This window comes from Pinus tabuliformis, chromosome 3_2 (assembly GCF_031772625.1).
Source record: "Pinus tabuliformis cultivar Carrire ecotype Pingquan chromosome 3_2, CPIR1, whole genome shotgun sequence".
Classification (NCBI taxonomy): domain Eukaryota; kingdom Viridiplantae; phylum Streptophyta; class Pinopsida; order Pinales; family Pinaceae; genus Pinus; species Pinus tabuliformis.
The window spans coordinates 201,823,270-201,830,769 of record NC_142302.1 but is presented as its reverse complement, the minus strand read 5'-3'; the positions used below and the strand labels follow the sequence as shown (position 1 = coordinate 201,830,769).

Sequence of the window (7,500 nt, the reverse complement as noted above, 5' to 3'; positions counted from 1 at the left end):
AACTCCAATTATGTGGACTAACTATCAAAAAGATACAAAGTGATGTAGCACTCAACCACAACCCACACAAGATAATTTTAGAATATTAGTTGTGTGAACTATTTTTGTAAGTTTAATGAGGCTCATATCCACATGTTTAAATTTTGGGTGATAACGGACATTGAATGGGATTGCCTTTTTTTCAAATATTCGTTTGGCATAATTGTACAAGCCTTCCTATCCCACTTCATATTGAGATGACCTTCAGATGGTTATGTTTAGCATTTATCATGGTAAATTTTGCAAGAGATGATCTTACAAATTTCAATATAATATTATACTTGGAAATAAGTTGAAAATTCCTAATAATGTTTTCATCATTAGAATGAAATGTAGAGGCTTTTTAACAAAAATGAATGGTACTCTTCTATGCAAAAATCATATTTCAGTATGCGTTATCTAGTGGCATTACATCTTAGTTCAAGATGACTTACAACTCCAACAGATTTGGATTCATTTGCATTCAATCATGGGTCATGATCAAAATTCAAACTTGATTAGTTGCAACTTTTATGTATAGTTTGTATCTGTAATTTAGAATGGAATGCACATTAGCATTAAGATTTGTAAGTTCGCCAAGATTGGATTTCACTCAATAGTGGATAGGTTAGAGAGGAAATTGATGGTTGAAACTAGTTAGAAGTCTGGACAGGGTCTCCATTATCAAGATTGTATACCCTGATATATTCCCAGTTGAAACTAGTATGTGGAGGAAATAGTAGTTCACTAAAGTATCTAGTGACAAAATTAAAGTATAGATCCATCTCCTTCGAAGTTGTGAAGTGTCGGGGAATGTAGCTCAGTTGGGTTCGGCCAAAAAAACGTTATTGGGCACAAAAAGAAAGCTATGTGACGCATTATCTAGTACAAAGAGAAAATATAATCTAAGACTGATTCACATTATTGGTTGGGATATCTTTCGCTTTATTGGGAAGCTGTCATGGGAAAGTCTAGGGGGAGGAAAAAGAAAGGCACAGGAGCAGTTTCTATTGCTGAGAAATTTGGAGTAGTCACTAGAAGTAAAGTTGATCTTGATCCATCGCTCTTCCTCGAAAGGGCACACGAGCTAAAAGAGGAAGACAACATGCCTGATGCAGATGAAGCTAGTTCAGTATGAAAGTGTTGTTAATGAATGTACACTCACTCTTGAAGTGCACCCTCATTTCAGTAGGGCTCTTTTTAGAAGGCCACAGGCATATGAGGCTATGGGCAAGCTAGAATTAACCATGCAGGATGTGCATGCCCTTCTCTAGGTTGATGTGAATCACCAGGATGGTTTGGAAATTTTCAAAAGGTTACGTGTTGCTCTTGGGAACAAGCAAGATGCTCAGCAAGACCTGAAAAATAGGCCCATAGTGCCTGCCTATTCAGGAATTTCTCCTGTAGCCGTGGGATCATCAGTAGTTCGAGGAAATCTTGTTGGCGGTATGGGGTCTTGTTTACATGATAGACCTATGCCAAAGAAGAAAAATAAAAAGGAGAGGCTTCTCGGTGATAGATTGACTAATAAATCGAATGGGTCCTCTTTGCAGGAACCTCCTTTTCCAATGTCTTCCAAAGGGCCTTCTTCACCACAAAATACCTCGGTCTTAGAAGCTTCCAAGGCATATTCTAGAGTAATATCCACATAATATAATGGTTCTCAAGGTCACAAGGTTAAACATGCCCCTCAAACTATGAAGAAAGCATAGGAATAAATTCAATGGATGCCATTGAAACTTATTTTTGACCATGATATAAGGATTAGTTGAATGCCAGACAAATGCAAATTTAAGGAGTTAAGAGAAATAGTGAGGAAATAGTTCTCCTCGTCCAAGAAAGTTTTAATAAAATAAAAGGATTTGGATGGGGACCTTATGACTATTACAAGTACATAAGATCTTAGATTGGCAAAAGCTACTACAACTCAGTTTGTTGAGTAGAAAAGGATAGGGAACTCAAACACAGACTCCTCTACAAATGGGGGCTTGAACGAAAAAGAAAGCATTTCTAATCAAAGTTTTTCAAATGATCCTTTGAGGTTGTATGTGGTTGAGGTGAATCCTGAGCAGGAGCCATTGATTGAAGAAGAGGAGGAAGCTCTAGTAGATGGAGTTCAAGAAGAGGATGTTAAAGAAAAGGAGAATTATTTAGGTTCATCAGGAGAAAGCAACGGTAGCAATGTATAAGACCCGAGCAAAGAACCTCATAAGCAGGTATTCTTGGAGGAAACTTGTGAAGACAAAAATGGGGATGATCTTGAAGGAAAATAAGTTGACATTGATGACCAGATATTTGAATTTGCTTAGTTGTTTCACACACATGTAGGCATTGATCCAGATGCTCAGTTGGATCTACATGAGCTAGGAATGGAGTTATGCTTTGAGGCATTGGAGGAAACTGTGACTAGTGAAGAATCCCAATGCCCCTTTGAGATGGAAACATACAAGTTCCAGGAGGTGGTAGCTTTGTCATTCTTTAATTGGGGCAATGTCCATATGTGTGCAGTTAGGAATAAGATTCCTTTGGATGAAAATCCTTCAAAGGAACTGGTTACGGCACAAATTCAGACTACATATGACTCAGTCCAGGATCAATACTCCCAAGCTGGACAAAATTATGAGAAAGCATTGAGGATAAAGCTTGACTTCTATGAGGGATTTCTTGCACTGGGTCAACAATATTTTGAAAGATCAAAACTTCAATGGTCTCTTACTTTGGCTAGCAAGGTTGATCTTGGTACATGGGATTCTTCAGAAACTATACAGCTTTTCAATAGTGCAAAGGAGAAGATGTGGTTGCAACTGGAATGTGGGAGAAGCTAGAAGAGCAATGCCAAAATGAGTTAAAAGATCCATCTACAACTAAGAAGGATGAGATCCTAAAAGGAAAAAAGAAATTGGTTGGGGTTGATGGAGATTCTACTGAGGAGATATAAACATCTGCTTCCAAAGAAGCAGAACAAGCTACTGTAATAAGATCTAAGATCCATCTATTTTTGGGAAACATGCTTTTTTAACACTCACAAGTGGAGTTTAGATTGTAAGATCCAACATGGAAAGAGCACCTAGATGTTGTTGTTGAGAGGTTTAAGCTTGTTGGAGCTTGTTCTACTGATATTGAAACTGTGTTGAAGAATCATTCATCTAATGCAACCAATCAAGACGAGAATGATGTCAAAAGAGAAATTCAAAATGCAGATGTTACTAGAGAAGAGATCGAAGACAAAGGTAAGGATGGAAATAGAGAGGAGACTATTCAATAAAGTTCAAAAGATTATAGAGAACATCTCCTTTGACCTACCATTTTGACAGGTATAGCAGCAATACAAAAGAAAAATTCTTTAGTATTTATATAGGTGAAAAAGGGAAAATCTTTCTGAATGAAACATTTTATAGGGTTTTTCAATATTGTTGATCATAATCATAAAATACTGTAGGTGTAGGACTATTAAATTTTTAGATTTTTCAATGTTGTATCAGTTACTTTAGATCAATTTATCTTTTCATTAACAACGCATCCAATTTGTTAGCAATATAATCAATCATAAACGTAACTGAAGAAAGGATAACATATGCAGTGATTGAGAAGACAACAACACAACCATAAGAGGTAACAGATTTGTCCAAGTCTAGGGGAAAATCCCACTAGGGGAAACCCTTTCAAATATTCTTCTTCAGTAGATCGCCATGAAAATTTTACAACAGAGAGTACATTGAGCTCAATACATATAATTAGCAGCAGAAAATGATAGATCTAATCTACATATCTACAAATATGTAATGACAATAGAGAAACTTAGATCTAACAGATCACTAAAGATAACTAAAGTCGAGATGCGGAAAACATAGATCTAGATAGGGTTGCTCTCAAAAACACTGTTTGTGGGTGACTTAAACTTCAGGGTCGATCTCATGAAGACTGCATGCATGCAAATGTAACTGCATAGTCGCTCTTAGGAGGTCACTGTGCGCACGACCTCGGCCCCAGACTCTAAAAAGCCAAGTCACACACTTAAGAAGTTGTGCGAGTGACCAGAAGGACCAAAGTCACTCTCTGGATGAGTTGTGCCAACAATCGCACTGTCAGAGTCACTCCCAGGGCTTCCTGGTGCGAGCGACCAGGGATTTAACCCTTCAAAACTCAGAGTCACTCCCTCTTAACTGTGTCCGAGTGACCAAAGAGCCAAAGTCGCTCTCTTGACCACTTTGTGCTTGTGACCATGGATGAAAAACTTTAGATTTGAGCCTGCTACCGAGATCTAGAATACCCTAACTCAGAGCGAACCTTTCACGTGTGATCTCAGACCCAATGAAGATTTCCGTCAGTGAACCTGTGTGAGCCAAGACAAAGTAGAAGAAATAAAAACATAACTTTAGTGTGTCCAAATGAGCTTGAGGTCTATTCCTTTTATATTTTTTCTTGAGGGTTTACTTGGGGTTAGGATTGGCCCAAGAATTTACTCATGTGGTTAGAACTGACCCATTCCATAAAGAATGAATTAACAAAATAATCTAAAACATAACTTCTACTTGATCGAATCAACTGATCTTTAGGTTGCTTTTGGTCCTCTCGAAAAGAGGAATTTAATGCACATATTACCTTGATCATATGAGTTTTCCAATGAGGAATTTGAGCCTAGTTGCAAAAATTAACACTTCCTCTCAACTAGGAAGAATTCCAACTTTCAATATATGTCAGTTGATCAACTTGTCAAGACTGTCTCTGCTCAACTCTATCTTCTGAAACTTTCTCAGATCTAGAAGAAGAATCAAGTAGAAATAGCTTCCACCCTATCTAGCAATAGGATGAATCATCATACAGGGGAGTAAACCCTCAACCCTAGAATCTCATCGGGGAGATTTACCCTGAAACCAGAATCTCATTGCCTACCTATCTTCCCAACAATGACTCTTAGAATTCATGTGGTACAATACCTACATCATAATCATCTTGGGTTGTACACCCCAAGCACACCCTCAACTTGTTGGCCAAACAAGGAGAAAAATTCCCAACAAGCTCTGCTTGTGCGTATGATGCCAACTGGGTTATACTCTACAAAGATCAGATATGGGAGTAAAATGCTCAACCCTATGCGTAACAAGTAGGGGAGTGCCCTATTTTCCAAAGTTTCCTCAACCCCAAGAGCCCTTTTCCCTCAATTCGTCGCCTTGGGAGATCAAATAGGGGGAAGAGTTGTCTCATTTTTCTCAATCATCGATGCCCCTTATCTGGAGGGGCTACATCCATCAATCCAAGCTATTATCTGAAGAATGAGAACTTTCTCTTCGGTAATGACTTGGTGAGAATGTCTACAATCGGATCATCTATCGATATGTGATGGATCTTGACAAATCCTCTCTATATCATGTCTCAGATGAAGTGACATTGAATCTCAATATGCTTGGACTTATCATGAAACATGTGATTTTCTACCAAATGGATCCCACTTTTTTGTCACAGTATATCACTAAGTATCCAGGAATTGTTCAAGAAGCTCTCTAAAGAGATTTCTCAACCAGATTGCTTCACAACTAGCCATGCTATCAAAAATTTATTCTGCTTCGGTTGTGCTCAATGCTATAGACTTTTGTTTCCCTCTCACCTAAGATATCATGGCAGATCCAAGGCTAAAGTAGAATCCATATGTACTCTTTCTATAAATAATGTTACCTGCCTAATCAACATCAATGTAACCATTAAGTTGAACATTTCCTACAGAATATCTCAGGCCAAGTGTAATCGACCCATGCAAATATCTCAATATTTATTTAGCAGCTATCCAATGTGAGTTGTGGGGTTTGGTCGTGAATTGACTCAAAGTGTTTACTGCATAGCATATATCTGGATGAGTGTTCACAAGGAACATCAGAGCCCTAATAAGTTGTCTATACGGAGATGTATTTTATAAGTTTGAACCTGCAGCATCTCCACATAATTTCTTGAAGTTCATTTCCCTTGGAGTGACCAAAGATTTACATTCAATCATTCCAATATTTCTAGCAACTTTACAATGTATTTTCCTTGTGAAAGGAAAATCCCACCAGAATTTTGCCACACTTCAAGACCCAAAAATTAGTGCATGAGACCAAGGTCTTTCATTTCAAATTCATAGGCTAGATTCCTCTTACATTCAATCATCAGATGCTCACTACCTGTCAAAAATAGATCTTCAACATATAAAACCAAAATCAATGACATACCATGGATTACCTTGAAGTAGAGGTTGGGATCAACATTGATTCTTGTGAATCCCATATTTACTAGGTAGTTGTCAATATGTGCTTAATGTTAGTGTCTATGAGTTGTCAATGATCAAATGTACTCTTTCCATGTGGTTGATAGGGTCATTAGGTCAAATTGTTATATTTTCAAATAAAATTTGATACCTCTTGGTTGTCAAATGGTCATTGGTTATTGTCTAGGTCATTGCTACTCCCTCCACTTGCTCAAGGTCACCATCACCCATCATGGTCATGTCATCATCCCTTGTCCTAGGTCATCAAAAGAGTTAATGTGTCATCATATAGGTCATGTTCTAAGATTCACCTTTGATTGTCATCATTATATCAGTCATCAAAAGTAAACAAGGGAGTCATGTCATCATTTTTATCACCATCATGGGAGTTAGAAAATTAGGGAATAAAGTGAAACAAGGTAACATTTCCTTTTGAAGAAATTATGTTGCAGTCACATCAGTCAATAGTCATTCTTTCAAAAGTACATATGATGTCATGAGCCAAAATCGAGTTTATGAGTTATAAAGGAGAAATAAAAAATTTCAAGACTTCATTCTATTCTTCCAAGTCTTCAAATAGCTCCTCTCAACCATTGTGAGACTTGCCACAACCATCAAAAGTTCAGATTCCATCATCAATTGCTCAGTTCACAAGCTTGTTGCGCTTCTGCTGCGTTTCTGGTAGGGTTGTTGTGCTTTTGTTTTGGAGGCATAAGGAGGGAAAGAACAGGTGAAAAATTCATTACAGAGCTTCAAACATCTTCAAACAAGTAAGTGGGACCCTTACAAACCCTTTCTTCAGTCAATCTCTTCATAAAATTGATAAAATCTTTGCCTAGGGTTTTCTGCTGTGATTTTGCTGTGCTTTTGCAGTTTCATTGGTTTTGCTTCACTTGACAAAGAATTTTCCTAGTTTCTAAGTGTATAAATCCCTAATATACCTCATTAGACACTCCCCACCATTCCCCTCACTCAATTTTAATTATTTCATCATTTTCTCACACAACCCTAGCTAGTTGCTGCGCTTCTAGACTAGGACTATGTTTTCCCTCTTTCACCCCATTTCCCTCACTCAAATTGAGGAATTCCACTTTAATTGTCTTCCTAAAACACTTCCCTAATCCCCATAATTTCTTCAGGAATTATCCTATCTCCCTTCCCCTTCATTTCCTCACCTAAACTTGTTATGCTTTTACCCTTGTTTTGCAGCTAAGTCCCCTTTGCCCATTCTTCCTTGAAACTAG

At 37.7% G+C, this 7,500-nt stretch overlaps 1 pseudogene; it reads left to right on the top strand.

Moving 5' to 3' along the window:
- The first annotated feature begins 979 nt into the window (after window positions 1-979).
- On the top strand, window positions 980-3,283 carry LOC149180464 (protein CLMP1 pseudogene; annotated as a pseudogene).
- The last annotated feature ends 4,217 nt before the right edge of the window (window positions 3,284-7,500 follow it).